The 20,227-nt window shown below is 39.1% G+C and overlaps 1 long non-coding RNA gene across 2 annotated transcripts; it reads left to right on the top strand.

The window, feature by feature from the left end:
- The first annotated feature begins 4,465 nt into the window (after nucleotides 1–4,465).
- LOC131402508 (uncharacterized) lies at nucleotides 4,466–17,812 on the top strand. Of its 2 annotated transcripts, none has more exons than XR_009218724.1 (3): nucleotides 4,466–4,794; nucleotides 14,584–14,688; nucleotides 17,641–17,812. It is a non-coding gene; the product is annotated as an uncharacterized LOC131402508 (long non-coding RNA). The 2 variants fall into 2 exon arrangements; XR_009218725.1 differs by lacking the exon at nucleotides 4,466–4,794 and adding an exon at nucleotides 14,435–14,463.
- Nucleotides 17,813–20,227: the final 2,415 nt, after the last annotated feature.

Below are 20,227 nucleotides of genomic sequence, written 5' to 3'. Positions count from 1 at the left end.
AGCTGGATGGTCACAAATATATTGCTAAGACAAAAAAGCAAGCTGCAGAAGAATACATACAGGACACCACTTATCCAAAGTCATCACACAGACAAAACAACATTAGGTATTGTTCAGGGATGAATACATATGCAATTAAAGCAAAATTAGAAAAGCAAAGGAATGATAAACACCAATTTCAGGACAGTGGTTATCTTTGAGAGAGAGGGAAAGGAATGAGATTGAGCTTCAGTTTGGATTTATAATTGGGAGAAAAGGATATCAAAAGCGATTTAAGGGCAGAATAGGGAAGAAGCTATCAGACAGTGTTCCATACCTCCGTGCTATGAATCAGGAAAGAGGGGTTCAATCAGAAGCAGTGAATGGGATAACTGGTAAGGAAAGCAGGAGGTCAATTTTTGGGGGGTCTATTGAAAAAGATAACCTGATGACCCCCAAACATAACAAAACAAATTCTATGAAGGCAGGAGGCTCTCTGCCTATCCAACTAACCTCTACACTCCAAAGTCCACATTTTCCTCTCTCCTGCACCAAATAGACACCAGACTCAGGAGAATCCACACCCACTTTATTTATGCTCCCCAGGAAGCCAGATAGTTAGTATTTTAGACTTGTTGGCCATATGACCTTAGTTGCAACAACTCATATCTGCCTTTGTAGAGTGAAAGCAACCATAAAGAATACAGACATGAATGGGTATGGCTGTGTTTCAGTAAAACTTTATTTACAAAAACTGTACACTGGCTTGCTAACCTCGGCCCTAGCGCCTAGCACACCACTAGGCATATTGTAGCTCTTCACGGATGTTGCGTATAGCTACATGAGAATTTCTACTTCCACTACCTAGAAAGTATAGCACGGGGAAGGGTGCATGGGGAGGTCCTAACTTTGAGAAAAGAGCTCCAGGCATTCCCAATAAGAAAACTGAATATACTTTCCTCTCAGGAGTTACTGTAGATATAGTCAACACATTAATTACGTAAACTTAGAGTTTCTTTCTTCAAGAGAAGATTTTGATGCTCACCAAAGGAACTCACTCCTCAAGAGCCTTGCCAAACACAAGCCAACGTGTCTCCTGCTGCATTAAAGGGATCCTCAATCAAAGGGCAGCTAAAAGGAGAGCCACTCTGAACCCTAAAAACAATTCATTTCAAAGAACTTTTCACTATCTCTTGGATTTACCAGATGATAAACTGAGCACACACTGCAGCCTTCCCTTTTTACTCCAAGACCACATGAAAGACTAAAAACAAACAAATAATCACAACTGCATAACTGTACTGGAATACCAGAAGAACCCTCTGCGGCTGAGAAACCATGAGGGATGCCTGAAATGTGGAAAACTAGATCTGACAAGATGGAGCACACAGCCTAAAACAGGCAGAGAGGAGTTCGGCAGCCGAGCAGTGGGAGAACACAAGAAGGCTCCAGGCCCAGAGAGGGGGCTCAAGGGATAGTCTCTGGATGATCCATCACCACCAGCAGCAGGGAGAGCCAGGTGGGTCAACCCCTGCACTCTCCTCTCACCCCCTCAGGTCCCACGTGCAGCAGGCAACTGGAGACAGGATTCCCAGAAAACCCGGGCGCTTGAGTAGGAAAAGCAGCACAGTACGCTGGCTCTCTAGCAGTTCCCCAGAGCAACAGGGCGCACATCTGCCCAGAGGGCTGGCCGCCCAGCAGTTCCGCCAAGCAGCAACCCCACTTCTCCTCCACTTCACGGAAAAAGGGAGGGATCTATTTATCCCTAATAGGCAGTTGGGAAATTATCCTATTTGTACACAAAGATGTCAAGGAATCAAGATAAAGAAGATATTTAAGGGCCGGCCCCATGGCTCAGCAGTTAAGTGCGCGCGCTCCACTACCGGCGGCCCGGGTTCGGATCCCGGGCGCGCACCGACGCACCGCTTCTCCGGCCATGCTGAGGCCACGTCCCACATACAGCAACTAGAAGGATGTGCAACTATGACATACAACTATCTACTGGGGCTTTGGGGGAAAAAAAAAAAAGGAGGATTGACAATAGATGTTAGCTCAGAGCCGGTCTTCCTCAGCAAAAAGAGGAGGATTAGCACGGATGTTAGCTCAGGGCTGATCTTCCTCACAAAAAAGTAAGTAAATAAAACTGTTTAAAAACAAAAAAGAAGATATTTAAAGAATTAAAGATGGTACAAACATGCAAATAGTGAGTCTGTATAAAAACACACTCCACAGGTTTTGAAATAAACCCCCAAAATGAGTTTCCACCACCTTACTCTTCCAATCTTATAATAAGGCTTCCGGCTCCTCAAACGTAAAGCTGAAGCCACTCCTGTCAGTGACAGCTAAGCGTATGCATTTTTGTGTGAGCCTGCACAGTATTTAACAGCAGCATTAGAAAACCATGAATCACGCCTGAGGTTCCACTGTAACACTGAGTTCTCACTACTGGAAGTCAGATGCCAAACTACAGCATTGGGTTTTAGATTTCCCTTAAAGCAGCTTGGAACTCAAGAACTGCAAAACATGGGTGATATTTTGGGGAGAAATGGTCAAAAGGCTAAGGAAAATGTCAAATTGCAGCATTCTGGTTAAAAATTCAGGCCATAAATACCGATACAGTTGCCAAATAGAAAATTTTAACATCTTTAGTGATTAGTATTTTTTCAAGTAGTATGTATCTTAGGTCCTCATTTTTATACCGTGTTAGTCAACAAAGACTATTAATTATCACTAACATTTACAAAGCACTTAAAATGTGATAGGCACTGTTCTAAGGGATTCTACTCATGGATTATTCCCCTCTCGCCTCACAAGAACCCTGTGAGGTACAGAGTAGCCCACTTATAAATGAGAACACAAATGCTGAGAGGGATTAAGTGGCTTCTCCAAAGTCACACTACTGCCAAGAGACCCAGCAGTTTGAATCAGAGCTGGGATCTTAACCAGTATGTTAGACTGACTGATTATAATTTCACTAGATTCAACATGAATTTATTGAACATTTATAATGTGCATCAAGGACTACAGCCAGTGCTACAGAGGACACAAAACATGTAAAACGTGTGAAATTGATCCTCGCTCTCTAAGACACAAGATAACACTGGAGAGATCGACTTCCAGCATGACAGCGTGAGTAGCTCTGCTCACCTGCTTCTCGGGGAAACTAGTGAATTTTTTTTTAAAATAACACCATTTACAGCCCTTGGAAACGGTCCTAGGGCAAGACAGCAATCTAGTCACAAAAACCTAAGAAAATTCAGCATTGACAATACAACAGAGCATGGAAAAGTTTCAACCTAAAGACACTCTCAAGAACAGTGCAAGTTGTGGTGAAAAGCAAGTGGGAAGAGAATCCTGGATCTAATGAAGATACAGCCCAGACTATAGGCCAGCTAGTTTGTAGGAGAGAACCAGGGAATGAGACAGCTGGGAAGAGCCCTCTTGGGGTTCGTACAAGTACCAAACATTAACCTCAGAAACTAATCCCCGGCAGGAGCCACAATTTGACTGGATTAGTCTGTAGAGGAATTTATGCCCCAGGGCACTGCTGAAAACAACACAGCAATGGGCCACAATTGTGGAGGTTAACTGCTGGGTGTAATGAGGGCAAGAGTGGGAGAGAGTCCTACCTGTACCTGTCATCCTAGGGTGGCTCTGGGCATGCCCCAAACTGCACCACCCAGAGAAGCAATATCAGAGATCTAACACAGTGAGGAAGAAATACATCTCACTAAAATAATCCAGCTGGTATATAAACAAATAACAGTACCAAGCCCTGAAAGAGTCTGGGGGTGGGGGGCCAATACCCAGAGTTGCTACAATATGTTATCTAAAACGTCCTATTTATAGCAAAAAACTACCAGGCATGTAGAAAAACAGAAAAGTATGACCTATACACTGGGTAAAAGGCAGGCAACAGAAACTGCCTGTGAGAGCATCCAGATGTTAGATTTAACAGAACAGAGTTTAAAGTAGCTATTATAAGTATGTTCATAGAACTAAAGAGATGTACGTTAAAGAAGTAAAAGAAGTTATGATGACGATTTATATCAAATAGAGAATATCAACAAAGATAAAAATTACAAAAAAGAAACAAGTGGAAATTCTGGAGTTGAAAACTACAATAACTGAAATCAAAAATTCAACTAGAGGGGCTTGAAAGTACATTTGAATTGGCGAAAGAATTAGCAAACTTAGATACATTAATAGAATTTATGCAAGGTGAAGAGCAGAGAGAAATAAGAATGAAGAAAAATAAACAGAGTCTGATAGAAATACGGGACCAATTAAATGCACGAACATACACAGAACTGGAGTACTGAAAAGAGAGGAGAGAAAGGAGCAGAAAAAATATTCAAGGAAATAATAACCCCACACTTACCAAATTTATTAAAAAACAATAACTTATACATGCAGGAAGCTCTAAGAACTCCAAGTAAGATAAACACAAAGAGACCCACAAACAGACACATCAGAGTAAAAAATGCTGGAGGTAAAAGACAAGGAGAAAAATGTTTAAAAGAATCAAGAGGAAAAATGATGAGTCACTTACAAGGAAACCCAATAAGACTGACAGCTGGCTTCCAGGAGAAACAAAGGAGGCCAGAAGGCAGTGGGATAGCACATAGAAAGTGCTGAAGGAAAAAACTGTTAACTAAGAATTCTATATTCAGGAAAGGTACTGTTCAAAAATGAAGAAAAAATAAAGACTTTGCCAGATAAACAAAAATTGAGAGAATTCATTGCTAGTAGACCTGATTTACAAGAAATACTAAAGAAAGTTCTTCAGGCTGAAAACAAGTGACCCCAGTAAAGGTAATTATACATATTTTTTATCCTTTCTATTCTTAACTGATTTAAAAACCAATTGTATAAAATAATATCACACAACGTATCATGGCTTCAAACGCACAATTTAATATAAGTGTAATATATGTCCTATAACAGCCCAAAAGGAGGTGGATGGAAGCAAAGTTGCAATGAGCTAAGGAAATGACTGCAGATGGTAAAATGATAATTATAACAATGCAATGTTGAGTTTGTAACATTAACAGATATAATACATATAACAACAATACCAAAAAAAAAGGGAAAGTGGGAATCAAGCTGCATAGCAGTAAAGGTTCTGCATATTACCCACATTCAGCTAGTACAAATCTAAAGCTGATGAGACGTGTATAGTAAACCCCAGAGCAATGACTTAAAAAAATTCCAAAAAAAAAAAACTAAAAAACAGATCACTAATGAAATTAAAATGCTACATTAGAAAATACATATAGAAAACAAAAACTAAAATGGCAGATGTGAATCCAACTATATCAGTAACGTTAAATGTGAATAGATTGAACAATCAAAAGGGAAAGATTGTTAGATGGGATTTAAAAAAAACACGATCCAACTATATGTTGTCTACAGGAGACACACGAGAGTCACAGAGACAAAAACACTGAAAGTAAATGGATGGGGAAAATATCATGCAAACAGCAACCACAAGAAAGCTGGAGTGGCTGCACTAACATCAGACAACACAGACTGTAAAACAAGAATACTAGAGACAGTGACATTTTATAATGATGAAATGGTCAATAGTTCAAGACATAACAATTAAAAACATATATGCATCTATTAACAGAGCATTGAAATACATGAACCTTTTAATAGAAATGAAAACAGACAATTCAACAATAGTTGGAGACTTCAATACCCCACTTTCAATAATGTATAGAACAATTAGACAGAAGATCAACACGGAAATAGACGACTTGAACAACACTACAAACCAACCAGATCTAACAGACTTCTACAGAGCACTCCATCCAACAACAGAATATACATTCTCAAGTACATAGGGAACATTCTCCAGAACAGATCAAATGTTGGGCTATAGAACAAACCCCAATAAATTTAAAAGCATAAAAATAATACAAAGTATGTTCTCCAACCATAATAAAATAAAATTAGAAATCAATAGCAGGAATAAATTTGGCAAATTCATAAATATGTGGGAATTAAACAACACATTCATGAATAACCAACGAGTCGAAGAAGAAATCTAAAGGGAAATCAGAAAACGCTGGTTCTTTGAAGAGATCAACACAATTGACAAACCTCTGTCCAGTCTGACCAAGAAAAAGAGAGAAGATTCAAATTACTTGAATCAAAAACAAAAGAGAGAAAACAACACTAAGATATCACCTCACGCCCGTTAGGATGGCTATAATCACCAAGCCAAAAAACAACAAACACTGGAGAGGATGTGGAGAAACAGGAACCCTCATACACAGCTGGTGGGAATGCAAACTGGTGCAGCCTCTATGGAAAACGGTATGGAGATTCCTCAAAGAATTAAAAATAGAGATGCCCTATGATCCAGCTATCCCACTACTGGGAATCTATCCAACGAACCTGAAATCAACAATCCAAAGGGCCTTATGCACCCCTATGTTCATTGCAGCATTATTCACCATAGCCAAGAAGTGGAAGCAACCTAAGTGTCCATCGACTGATGACTGGATCAAGAATATGTGGTATATATATACAATCGAATACTACTCAGCCATAAAAAAAGACAAAATCGTCCCATTTGCAACAACATGGATGGGCCTGGAGGGTATTATGTTAAATGAAGGAAGCCAGAAAGAGAAAGACAAACACTGTATGATCTCACTCATATGTGGAATATAAAGCAACACATGGACAGAGAAAACTGTATTGTGGTTACCAGGGGTAATGGGGGTGGGGGGTTGGCACAAGGGGTGAAGGGAGACATATATATGGTGATGGACAAACAAAAACGTACAACCCAAAATTTCACAATGTTAAAAACTATTAAAACATCAATAAAAAAAAAGACAAAACTGGAGGAAAAAAAAGAAAAAGAGAGGACAAGATTACCAACCTTACAGAAACAAAAAGGATTATAAACAAATACTATGAATAACAGTACACAAATTAGATAACTTAGATGAAATACACAAATTACTAGAAAAACACAAACTACAAAAATGACTCAAGATAATCTGAATAAACCTATAATAAGTGAAGAGATTGAATCAGTAATCCACAAACTATGCACAAAGAAAAGCCCAGGCCTAAATGGTTTCACCGCTGAAATCTACCAAACACTCAAGGAAGAATTAACACCAATTCTTCCAAAAAAAAAAAAAAAAAGAGGAAGAAACACTTTCCACTACATTTTATGGGGCTAATATTACCCCGATACCAAAATCAGACAAAGATGTCACAAGAAAGCAAAACTACAGGGGCCAGACTGGTGGCGTAGAGATTAAGTTTGCACGCTCCACTGTGGCGGCCCAGGGTTCACAGGTTTGGATCCCGGGTATGGACTGATGTACCGCTTGTCAAGCCATGCTATGGCGGTGTCCCATATGAAAAAAATAAATAGAGGAAGATGGGCACGGATGTTACCCCAGGGCCAATCTTCCTCCGCAAGGAGAGGAAGATTGGCAACGGATGTTAGCTCAGGGCTAATCTTCCTCACCAAAAAAAAAAAAAAAGAAGAAAGAAAACAAAACTACAGACTAATATCTCTTACGAACATGGATGTAAAAGTCCTCAACAAAATACTAGCAAACTGAATCTAGCAATATATAAAAAGAATTATACACCATGACCAAATGGGATTTATCCTAGGGATGCAAAGTTGGTTTAACATCCAAAAATAATTAATGTAATACATCATACAAATAGAATGAAAAACAAAAAATCACAAGACCATCTCAGCAGATGTAGGAAAAAGCATTTGACAAAATCCAACACGCTTTCACGATTTAAAAAAAAACTCAATAATCTAGGAACAGAAGGGAAGTTCCTCAATATAAAGGGCATCTACAAAAAATCTCCAGTTAACATCATACTTAATGGTGACATACTGGATGGTTTCCCTTTAAGATTAGGAACAAGACAAAGATTTCCACTCTTGCCATTTCTATTCTAAATTGTAGCGGAGGTTCTAACCAGGGCAATTAGGCAAGAAAAAGAAATAAAAGGCATCTATATCGGAAAGGAGGAGGTAAAACTATCTCTATTTGCATGAAGTGATCCTGTATATAGAAAATCCTAAGGAGTCTACCAAAAAACTATTAGAAGTAATAAATGAGTTCAGCAAGGTTGCAGGATACAAGATCAATATACAAAATCCAATTGAATTTCTATACATTTGCATTGAAAAACCCAAAAGTAAAATTAAGAAAACAATTCCATTCACAATAGTATCCAAAACCAGGAATAAATTAACCAAAGAAATGCAAAACTTATACTCTGAAGTTGATTCTAAATTCATACGGAATTCTAAGGCAACAAGCTACAACTAACAAAACAATTCTGAAAAAGAAGAATAAATAGTGTCAGACTCATACTTCCCAATTGCAAAAGTTACTACAAAGCAACAGTTGTCAAGACAGTGTGGTACTGGTACGAGGACAAACATACAGATCAATGGAACAGAACTGAAAGACCAGAAATAAACCTATACACCTATGGTCAACTGATTTTTCACAAGGGTGCCAATGGTGCTGTGACAATTGAATAGCTATATGCAAAAGAATGAAGTTAGACCCTAACCTTATCCCATAAGCAAAAGTTTACTCAAAATGGATCATACACTTAAATTGAAGAGCTAAAACTATAAAACACTTAGAAGAACACACAGGCATAAATCTTCATGACCTTGTATTTGGCAATGGACTCTTAGATCTGACACCAAAAACAGAAGCAACTAAATAAATGAATAAATAAGTTAAACTTCATCATCAAAATTAAGAACTTTTATGCTTCAAAAGACACTATCAAGAAGGTGGAAAGACAATCTAGAATGGGAAAAAATATCTGCAAATCATATATCTACTAAGGACCTTGTATTCGGAACATATATGAAAAAGCTCTTGGGGCCAGCCCGGTGGTGTAGTGGCTAAGTTCGCGCGCTCCACTTTGGCGGCCCAGGGTTCATGGGTTCTGATCCCAGGCACAGACCAAAGTACCGCTTATCAAGTCATGCTGTGGCTGCATCCATATAAAGTAGAGGAAGACGGGCACGGATGTTAGCCCAGGGCCAATCTTCCTCAGCAAGAAGAGAAAGATTGGCAACAGAAGTTAGCTCAGGGCTGATCTTCCCCACCTCCTCCCCCAAAAAAACTTCTTACAATTCAGTAATAAAAAGACAACCCAATTTAAAAATAGGCAAAGAATCTGAACAGATATTTCTCCAAAGAAGATATACAAATGGCCAATAAGCACATGAAAAGATGCTCAGTATCATTAGTCATAAGGGAAACGCAAATCAAAACCACAATAAGATACCACTTCATACCCACTACAATGGCTAAAATTAACAAGTTAGATAACAAGTGTTAGTGAGAATGTGGAGAAACTGGAACCCTCAAACACTGCTACAGGAATGTAAAATGTTGCAGCCACTTTGGAAAATAGTCTGGCAGTTTCTCAAATAATTAAACATAGAGCTACCATGTAACCCAGCAATTCTACTCCTAGGTATATATCCAACAAATGGAAACGTGTCCACACAGAAACTTGTACATGAATGTAACAGCATCACTCATAATAGTCAAAAGGTGGAAACAACCCAAATGTCCATTGACACACAAACAGATAAACAACATGTGGTATATCCACACAATGAAACATTATTTGGTCATAAAGAAGAATGAGATACTGACATATGCTACAACATAAATATACCTTGAAAATATAATGCTAAGTGAAAGAAGCCAGCCAAAAAAAAACCATATACTATATGATTCTATTCATAGGAAAGTCAGAATAGGGAAATCTATAGAGACAAAAAAGTAGCTTAGTGGTTGCTTAGGGATGGGGTAAACAGGGTCAGGGGATAAAGGGATGGTAGCTGAAGGGTTCAGGCTTCTTTTTGAGGTGATTAAAATATTCTAAAATTTACTGTGGTGATGGTTACACACATCTGTGAATATATTAAAAAAAACCACTGAATTATAAACTTTAAATGGGTGAATTGTATGGTATGTGAATCATATCTCAATAAAGCTGCCTAAAAAATCTAGCAGCCAGCTCCAAAGAAAACCATCATAGTGAAGAAAGCAGAATGTAGGGTCAGGGAGCAACATCACTTTTGTTCATCATTAATCCTTCCTGCCCTTAAAGCCATGCCTGCATGTTTGCAAAAAAAAAAAAAAGGACTAAATGAAGTAGACGAGTGACAGGAAAAAAGCAGGGTAGGAAACCTGGATTTCACCACATGAAAAGAGCACAATTCTACACTATGCAATGTCACCAAAAATTAGACATAAAAATATCCTCACTTATACCTGGACATACAAACTACTAAAAACTAACTTACCAAATAAATTTCTGAAACATCAAATGAGTCTGTGTTAAGGCTTTGTTTGAAGAACTTAACTTGTATTAATTGATTTAACCCACACAACCACCCTATGTGGTACATATATAGCTGATCTTCATTATTTACAAGTTCCATATTTGTGAATTCACCTACTCACTAAAATTTTTTTGGAATCCCAAATCAGTATTTGCAGCATTCTCATGGTCATTCGCAAACATGAGCAGAGCAGTGAAAAATTTCAGTCTATCAACACACACGTTCCAGTTGAGGTCAAACAAGGTGACACTCTGCCTTATTTCAGCTCTCATACAGAAATGACCAGAGGATAGAGATGGTAGGGAGCAGTGTGGTGTAATGCAAGAAGCTCCAGTTCTTTCAAGTTTAGGAGAGTTTAAGTCATTTTCCCAAGATCAGAAAGCTAACGAATGGAGGACTGCATGAGCCAAGGACACAAAGTGAAGAAATTGATGGTTGAATGAATTAATAGTTAAAAGTCTAAAAAAAGAGATAAAACGAGATCATAAAAAATACTTAAACCAAAAGAAGAAGAAATGGAGAATGGAAACAAAAAACAGATGAGACAGAATACAAACAGTAAGATGACAGATTTAAATCTAACCATATCAATAATCACATTCAACGTAAATGTTCTAAATGCCCCAATTACAAGGCAGAGATTGTGAAAACAGTGTGGCAGTTCCTCAAAAAGGTAAACATGGAATTACCATATGATGTAGCAATTCCACTCATAGGTATATACCCAAAGAAATGAAAGCAGGAATCACTCACAGGTATACACCCAAAGCATTGATGTGGCATACAGATACTGGTCCACCAATGATCACAGCAGCATTATTCACAATAGTCAAAAGGTAAAAATAACCCAAGTGTCCAAACAAAATGTGATAAACACATACAATGGGATATTAGTCAACCTTAAAGAGGAATGAAATTCTGATATATGCTAAACATGGATGAAACTAGAAAACATGCTAAATGAAATAAGCCAGACACAAAATGCCAAATACTATATGATTCCACTCATCTTAGGTACCTAGAATAGGCAAATTCATAAGACAGAAGGTAGGGGAGAAGGGAGAACGGGGAATTATTGTGTAATGGGTATAGAGTTTCTGTTTAGGATGATGAAAAAGTTACAGAAATGAAGAGTCACAATGGTTTCACAATATTGTAAATGTACTTAATGTCACTGAATTCTAAACCTTATAATGGTTAAAATGGCAATTTTTATGTTGCGTATCTTTTGCCACAATAAAAAAAAAAAGGGCAGAGATCATCAAACTATAAAAAAGCAAGACCCAAGTGTATGTTGCCTACGAAAACAAACACTTTAAATGTAAAGACACAAACAGGCTAAAAGTAAAAGGATGGAAATAGAGCATGCTAGCACTAGTCAAGATCTGGCTACATTAATATGGGACAAAGTAGACTTCAGAGCAAAGAATATTACCAGGGATAAAGAGGACCACTTTATATGATAAAGGAGTACATTCATCAAGAAGACATAACAATCCTAAGCATTTATGTACCTAATAAAAGAGCTTCAAAATGCAAGGAGCAAAAAACAATGGAACTAAAAGAAGAAACAGACAAGTCCAAAAAATTATAATAGGAGATTTCCACACCCCTACCAATAACTGACAGAACAAGGAGACAGAAAATCAGTAAATGTTGTTCAAGTCTTTCATATCCTATCAACAAACGTGATAACATTTATAGAACACTCCACTCAATACCAGCAGCACATATATATTTTTAAAGTCAAAATGAAACATTTACCAAGACCATATCCTGGGACATACAACAAATCAGATAAGCTTTTAAAAGATTCAAATTATGCAAAGCATGTTCTCTGACAGGGGAACTAAATTAGAAATCAATAACAGAAAAAAAGTCTGGAAAATCCCCCAAATATTTGAAAATTAAATAATACTCTTCTAATAACACGTCATAAAATTTTTCTTGTTTGATTAGAAATTTGTCAACTATCCTTTTTTTCTATAACTGTTCAGCGTAAGGAGCCAGCACAGTTTACTTAAATCATCCCTCATTTATGGACATTTAAGTTATTTCTGACTTGTTTTTTTTTGCTAATATAAACAGTATTGTCTTGAACATCCTTGTAGGTAAATTTTCTTCCACATCTGTGGTTATTTAATCATAACACTAGGCATGAAATTGCCTGACTCAAAGGGTAGGTTGGATTGTAACACTTTTAGTGTATATTGCAAATCGTTTTCCAGAAAAGTTATTTCCATTCAAGAGTGCTTGTTTACCTCCAGCTTTGCCAGCATTAGGGTTTATCATTTTTGTTGTTTTGCTGATTTAATAGATGAAATACACTATCTCGTTATTTTACCTTCATATATATTATTCTATCATACAGAGGTGGGACTTTTTCGTATTCTTATAGAGCATCTGTGTTTCTTAATTTCACCATTCAACTAATGTTCATTTTAAGAACCCACCCAAACCAGACATTGTCTAGGTTTTATTGTCGGTAACCTAATGATGGTCCCTTGTTTGTTTTCCCGTCAGAGTCCAATCCTTCATCCATCTTAAATATTTTTTTCTAAAAATTACTTTTTAAAAATTAGTGCAAAAAGTTAGAATAAAGTTAATGTATGCCATGGCAAGAATAATTAAGCATTAAAAAAGGAAACACCTGAAAACTAATTCCTTCTCTCTTCCCTGACTCCTCAGGTCCCCAGATCTCTCCCACCTCAAGCAACCATTATCACCTGAATTGAGCTTCCTTCCAGAATATTCTATACTTACACATCCATCTTCTATTACATAAATGACAGGATACTGTACATATTATTCTGTGCTTGGTTTTTTCCACATAATAGGTAGCTTATTTCATATCAGTACTTAAGGTTAAAAACAACTAACAAAAATGTTTATTTTGTGCCAGACATTGTTCTAAGCACCTTTAGGTCTAATGCTATCTCATTAATTGGTAGAACAAGCTTATAGGGTAGGCATTGTGTTGTCATCCTTATCTCAAAGTGAGGAAACTGAGGCACAGTGATGTTAAGTAACCTACTAAGGCCGCAAAGTTAGTGAATGGATCAGAATTTAAACACAGGCAGTCTGACCCAGAGCCTTACCCACTATAGTATATTGTCACTCTCATCTCATTTTAAAAAACAGTTGTATAATCTGATTTCTGTCTCTATGGATTTGCTCATTCTGGACATTTCATATAAATGGAATCATATGCTATGTGGACTTTTGTGACTGGCTTCTCTCACTGAGCATCATGTTTTCAAGGTTCATCCATGTTGTAGCGTGTGTCAGTGCTTCACTCCTTTTCATGGCTGAGTAATATTCTGCTATATGGATGGACCACGTTTTGTTTATCCAGTCATCTGTTGATGGACATTTGAGTTGTTTCTAATTGGGGGAGAAGGAAATGGGGGATGACTGCTTAATAGGTACGGGGTTTCTTTTTGGGGTGATAAATGTGTCTGGGAACTGGATAGTGGTGATGTTTGTACAACACTGTGAATATGCTAAATACCACCGAATCGTACTTTAAATGGTTAAAATGGTGAACTTTATGTTATGTGAGTTTTACCTCAGTAAAAAAAAGAAGGCTTCATGGTATTTCATTGTATGGCTTCATTGTTCATTTAACGTGTTCTAAAATCTTGGACACATGGGTCCTTCTAGCCTTTCATTACTAATGAAAATATTGCATTAAATACATGTGTCCACACATCTTTGTGCCGATGTGTATCTGTAGGCCAATAGCCTTTTAAATGCCTATAGGATTCGCTTTCCCTACACCTAGGCTTGGAGGCTCCAGCCCACGTTTATTTCCATCTAGGTGGTGGGTCACATGGTGGCAGCCTCAGACCATTCCTGGGAGTGTGTCCCATGAGGACAACAGCCACCTCCCAGAACCTTATCCTCTGCAAACCTTCTCCTCCAGGTTATTGACATTCAAGGCATTTGCCCAGCTCTTCATCTTGGGGAGCTCCCGGGTGTTGGGCATTTTCCAGATTGGACCCTTGGCTGGTATCATGGCCTACCTGTTCACCATCATCAACAGCCTGCCGGGGGCCTTCATGTTCCTCATTCACTGTCTGCTCAACCGCCGGGTATGTAGCTGCTGCCCTCGCTGTCCCTGATGCCCCTCCTTCCAGGGGACATGCCTGTGCCAGCATACTTCCCTGCATCTGGGAGTGATTCATCTCCCCGTGATGTGTCTCCATCTCCAGGTACGGGAAGATTACAGAAGATGGATTACCAGGAAGACCACACCCGGATCCCAGTCCCAGACATCAGGGGTCATACTGACATCCTTTGCCTTCACTTCCAAAACGGTGAGAGACTGTGTGTTTTATGAAGGTTCTGGTCAAACAGAATACTTGCTTCTTAGCAATCCTGACACCACCATGTGTTGAGTGTCTACTGTGAGTTAAGTGTGTCCATGTACATTAGCTCATTTGATGGAGGGTGGGGTTTAAGAGTGGAGGTTCAGGAGCCAGGCTGCCTAGGGTTAAATCCCAGCTCTGCCTCTTAGGAGCTGTGTGATCTAAAAAAGATAAACTCATGGGGGCTGGCCCCATGGCCTAGTGGTTAAGTTTGGTGTGCTCCGCTTTGGTGGCCCAGGGTCGGCTCCCAGGTGCAGACCCACACCACTCGTCAGTGACCATGCTGTTGCAGTGCCCCACATACAAAATAGAGGAAGATTGGCAACAGATGTTAGCTCAGGGTGAATTTTCCTCAAGCAAGAAAAAAAAGATAAAATCGTGACTCATACAGATATAAAATGAGCATACATTAAGGATTTTATTCCACTCATCAATCAGTGAAAGAACCAGGCAGATGTTATAACTGGCTCAAAAGAGAACACAAAGAACAGACATATATGTATATAATATATAATATATACAATGTATACAACGTATACATAATACATCATACACATAATGTATACAACGTATACATAATACATAAAACACATATAATGTATACAACGTATACATAATACATAATATACATATAATATGCATACAGTGTATACATGATATATATTATATATTGCATAATATATATGCAATTTATCCAATGTATATCATGTATACATAATACATAATACACATATAATATATACAATGTATACATAATACATAATATATATTACATAATACATGTATATGTCTGTTCTTTGCTGTTCTCTTTTGACCCAGTTATAACATCTGCCTGGCTCCCTCATTGATAATTATATATACATAATATATATAATATAATGTTTAATTATATATTATATAATTATACGTATAATTATTAATATTATAAAATACATATAAAATTTCATATACCTATATGTTATATATGTATTACATATATATGCATTATAATACCTATGAATTATAATACATACATATAATTTCAGGAATATTGAAATGAATGTGCAAATGGACGCAAAACTGTTTTTTCCATGGAATTATTTTGCATCTCTGTCAGTTATTTAAAATTTACAGAATTGTAAAATATCTCCCACATAGATCAGAATTGGACAACCTGGAGATGTGTGCTCTGACAATACATCATTTTCCATGGAAGTACTCATTTTTCTCTACACCATAGATCTCATCCAGTCTCACAGCCATAAACACCATTTATTAGCAATGACCCCAAAATATTAAACAATGTGCAGTCCAGCTCCTTCTCCTGAATTCTACACTCATATAACCAACCACCTACCAAGTGCCCCCACTGAGATGTCTAACAGATGTCACAAATGTAACATGTTCCAATCTGAGCTTCTGATCCCCCACCTCTCATATCCATGGAGGGTTCCCTATCCTTCTATTGCTCAGCACAAGGCCATGGAGTTATCCTTGACTCTGCCTTTCTTCTTACCCTCCATCTCTGATCCATCAGCAAATCCTGTTGACCCTTCCTCAGAATGTATCCAGAATCTGATCGCCTGTCTGTTCCTTTGTTGCTTCTATTCTGTTCCAAGTCCTATTGTCTGTAGCCAGGATTATGGAAATAGCCTCATAAAGGGTCTTTCTGCTTCCCTTCTTGCCTTTTCCCTGCCCCACCTTTGGTCTGTTCTCCTTGCAGCAGCCAGAGGGCGCCTGTGAACTCCTGAGTCAGGTCACATCCCTTCTCTGCCTACAACCCTCTATGGCTCCCACCTTACTCAGTAAAAGCCAAAGTCCTCCTGATGGCCCACAAGGCCCTGTACGATCTGACCCTCTTTTCCTCCTTGACCTCATCTTCTGTTAATCTCACTTCCCTCTGCTCCACCCATGCTGGCCTGCTCAGGATTCTTCAGACACGCCAAGCTCACTTGCTCTTTAGGAATCTTGACCTGGATGCTCACTCTGCCTTGAATGTTCTTGTCCTGATACCCACATGGCCAACTCCCTCACCTCCTTCAAATCTTTGTTCCAATCATTTGTTATCAATAGTATTTCCTCTGGCAACTCTATTTCGTACTGCCTCCTTTTCTCCTACCCTGACATTCATGCTTCTCCTGCCCCTAATCCTGATTTTCTTTTCATAGCGCTTGCCACTTCCTAACATGCTATAACTTCCTTATTTATTTATGGTCTTCCATCTCACACTAGAATGTCTTATTTTTTCACTGACATATTCCAAGCTCAAGTAACTAAGATCCAGTGGCTTAATTAAATAGGGAATTATTTTTTTTGCAAGAATAGAAGCCCAGAGTTAGGTGTTGCTGGTATTGGTTCTATTGCTCAGTGGTATTATAAAGGATTTAGGATCTTCCCAGTTTTCCAATCCACTAGCAGCATGTTGGCTTTTCATCAAAATGTTTTTTATGGTTGCAAGGTGGGTACCATAGCTCCAGACATCACGACCATGTTCAAGGCAGGAAGAAGAGGGATGGGGCAGAAGCAGCAGCCTCTCCTTTCATGCCTCTCCCTTTAACAGGAAACAGAAGCTTTTCCCAGAAACCCCTCAGCAGATTTCCCTTTCATCTAATTGGTCAGAACTGCATCACATGACCACTCCTAGTTACAAAAGAATTTGACAAAACAAGTATTTGGCTTTCTAGCTTCTAGAACGAGAGCTATCAGTGGTGAAGAGGTTAAGAATGGCTTTTGAGTTTGCCTGCAGTGCCTTCCACGCTAGAGATAATCACTGTTAACATTTTAAGGTTTATCCTTCTAGTCTGTGTTGCTATATTTCTCTCTCTCTGTATTTATAAGACCCATGCCCCTATAGATATGACCCCTGGGATCATGTTTGTACTAATCTTGGTACTGATTCCAGTTCTGATTTCTCTCTCACAGGGTTAAAGCTCTTTCTTGCTTTCAAATACGCTATGAAGCAACATTTGAGGACAGCAGGTGCCGGCAGGAGCTGACGCTGAAATCTTCTCTTCATGGCTTAATGTGGAATTGCAGATCTCACCAGCCCCAGGACTCTCTGGGTGATTCAGAGCACTGATGGGTGGGGCGTTCTTCCCACGGTCCATGCGCTGGTGAGAAACAAGACTTTCTGTTCCAGATTAAGATTTTATCTTCTATGTTCTGCAGCCCTTTGAATTTCCAGAGTTTTGAGGAAATAATAGATCCTAGTGCAATGGCATGACCAAGAACATCTGGCTACCGTTTTGTTTTCTCCTAAGTTCTTTGGCGTGTGGCTGCAAGCCTGCCTCTCCAGCGCCTGTCACAGAGTATGGAAACGGCTTCAGGAAATGGCTTGTCTTCTGACCGACTGGCTTACCCTTTAACAAAGACTCCTCCTGCCTGTAAAGAAATGGCCAGTAAGACTGTAACGAGAGCCCCAGGGGATAAACAAAGCTCACTGACATGGACGCCACTTTGGCACAAACACTTAAAAGAGTTATGTTGGTAAGCAGGAGCGGTCGATGGAGCAGAATTCCAGCGTTTCACAGAGAGTTGAAGGACTTGATGACAAAGCCTTGGGAAATATTTTGGTTTCCTGGAAACTTTCCGGGAACCAACGTCTCCTTTCCTTCCAGCAACTGTTTTGTGACTTGGCTAGGATTCGCACTGCTCACAAAGTTATCACCATCCTGCCTTGCTCTTCGTCCCCCATAAAGTGTTGAGTGCCAAGGAGAGAAGAAGGAAAATTTAAAATGTACATATCCTCCCTTCCATGGCCACTCTCCAGCCTGCCTCCTCAAAGTGTGGTCCGTGGACCAGAAGCATCAGCATCCCTTTGTTGGATAAACAGGATCTCAGGCCCCAGCCCAGATCTGCTGAACCAGAACCTGTGGTTTAATGAGATCCCCGGGGGGGTTTTGTTGTGCGTGAGTGAATGCTCTAGAATATTCTTCTGTTTTCCATGCTGATAGCAGAGCTTGTTTTTAAAACTAGAAAGGAAAACATATTCTTGGCTTTAGGACTTTGCATCTGCCACTCTCTCTTCCTAGGACACCTTTCCTCAAGATTGGACTAATTTCTACCCTCTCTTTGAGTCTCAGCTTAGTCGTCACTTCCACCAGGAAGCACTCTTTAGATCTCTTCAAGTAGGATTAGATGTCACCTCTGCGTGTCCTCTAAGGCTTCATGCTTTCTAGCTCTGTATTATAATTTCTTTTCTTCTTGAGTGTCTCCAATTAGATTCTGAGCTCCATAAGTGCAGGGAAGTATAGTCAGTGGATTCTTCATAAATATTTTGAATGAAAGCGTGACTGAATGGTTACTCTCCATTTTGAAGATGAGGAAACTGAGGCTCAGAGAGGTTAAGTAACTTTCCCATCATTACACAGCTGTAGCGGGCTGAGCTGGGCTTTGAACTCTTGACCAGAGAGCTCCTCTTCCAGGCCACTAGTCCTTCTCCTTCTCTTTCTTTGACCCTAGGAATTCTTAGTTTGGGGATACAGAGAAAAGACTATTTACTTTGAGTCAACTTATCATTTAGGATTCAGTTCGCTCGGTAATGATCCTGTGTTGAACAATTTGATCACAACATTAAACTTGATTGATGGAGGCTCAGTCTTTGTTATTTGTGGCAGCCACAATTTGGGAGGGGGGCTGACACATGTTTACAAACAAGAGTTCATTTATGATAGGTTGGTCTTCAATGCCTGGCTTGTCCAGAGGGTTCAATATAGAGGTGACAATTCTAAGGGATATTGAAGCAAGAGAAGGCATGATTTTTACTCATTGCCAATTGTGGCAGGTTAATTGCATCAATGCCTTCAAGAATGGTTTCCATGCCTCCACACCCCTTCCCTGTAACTTTGTAACCCTTCCTTCTCTGACTCTGGCTTGGCCTTGAGAGTTTATTTGGCCAACGGAATGTTAGCAAGCATGACTCAGAGGTTTCAAAATTGGGTGTGCATCCCTTCTTGCCCTTTGCATGATTTGTCTTGCTCGCTCTTGCACCCCTGCCTCCGCCATAAGAACGTGCCCAGTCTAACCTGCTGGAGGGATGTGAGAAACATATGGAGGAGAGTTAAGTCATCCCGTTACACCAGCTGAGGCTGTCCTTAATCAGCCACCTAACCAACTTGTAGCTGACTGCAGTCGCATCAGTGAGCCAAGTCAAGATCAGCAGACCTGCCCACCCAACCCATCAACTCAGGAGCAACAATCAGGTATCATTATTTTAGGGCACTGAGTTTCAGGAGTGGTTTGTTATGAAGTGTTATTTGTGGCAATTGCTAACTGATACAGCAGCCAATGGATTGTCAACATTTTGCATTTGATTGCAACAATTTGGAATATACAAAGAGGAGGATTTGCATCTATATTTCCTCTTAGCTATCAAGGTCTATAAATCTATAATGCTTGAATAAAGTTCTTTCTGACAGAAGACTTGCACAAGGCATTGTCTATCTCTATTACAGTGTTACATGTTGGTTTAAAATGCAATCGTGTTAAGGAACTCTATGTTTCTAAGGTA

Source organism: Diceros bicornis, unplaced genomic scaffold (assembly GCF_020826845.1).
Source record: "Diceros bicornis minor isolate mBicDic1 unplaced genomic scaffold, mDicBic1.mat.cur scaffold_117_ctg1, whole genome shotgun sequence".
Classification (NCBI taxonomy): Eukaryota; Metazoa; Chordata; class Mammalia; order Perissodactyla; family Rhinocerotidae; genus Diceros; species Diceros bicornis.
Note: the sequence above shows the minus strand (reverse complement) of the source record. Positions and strands in the feature narration are given on the sequence as shown.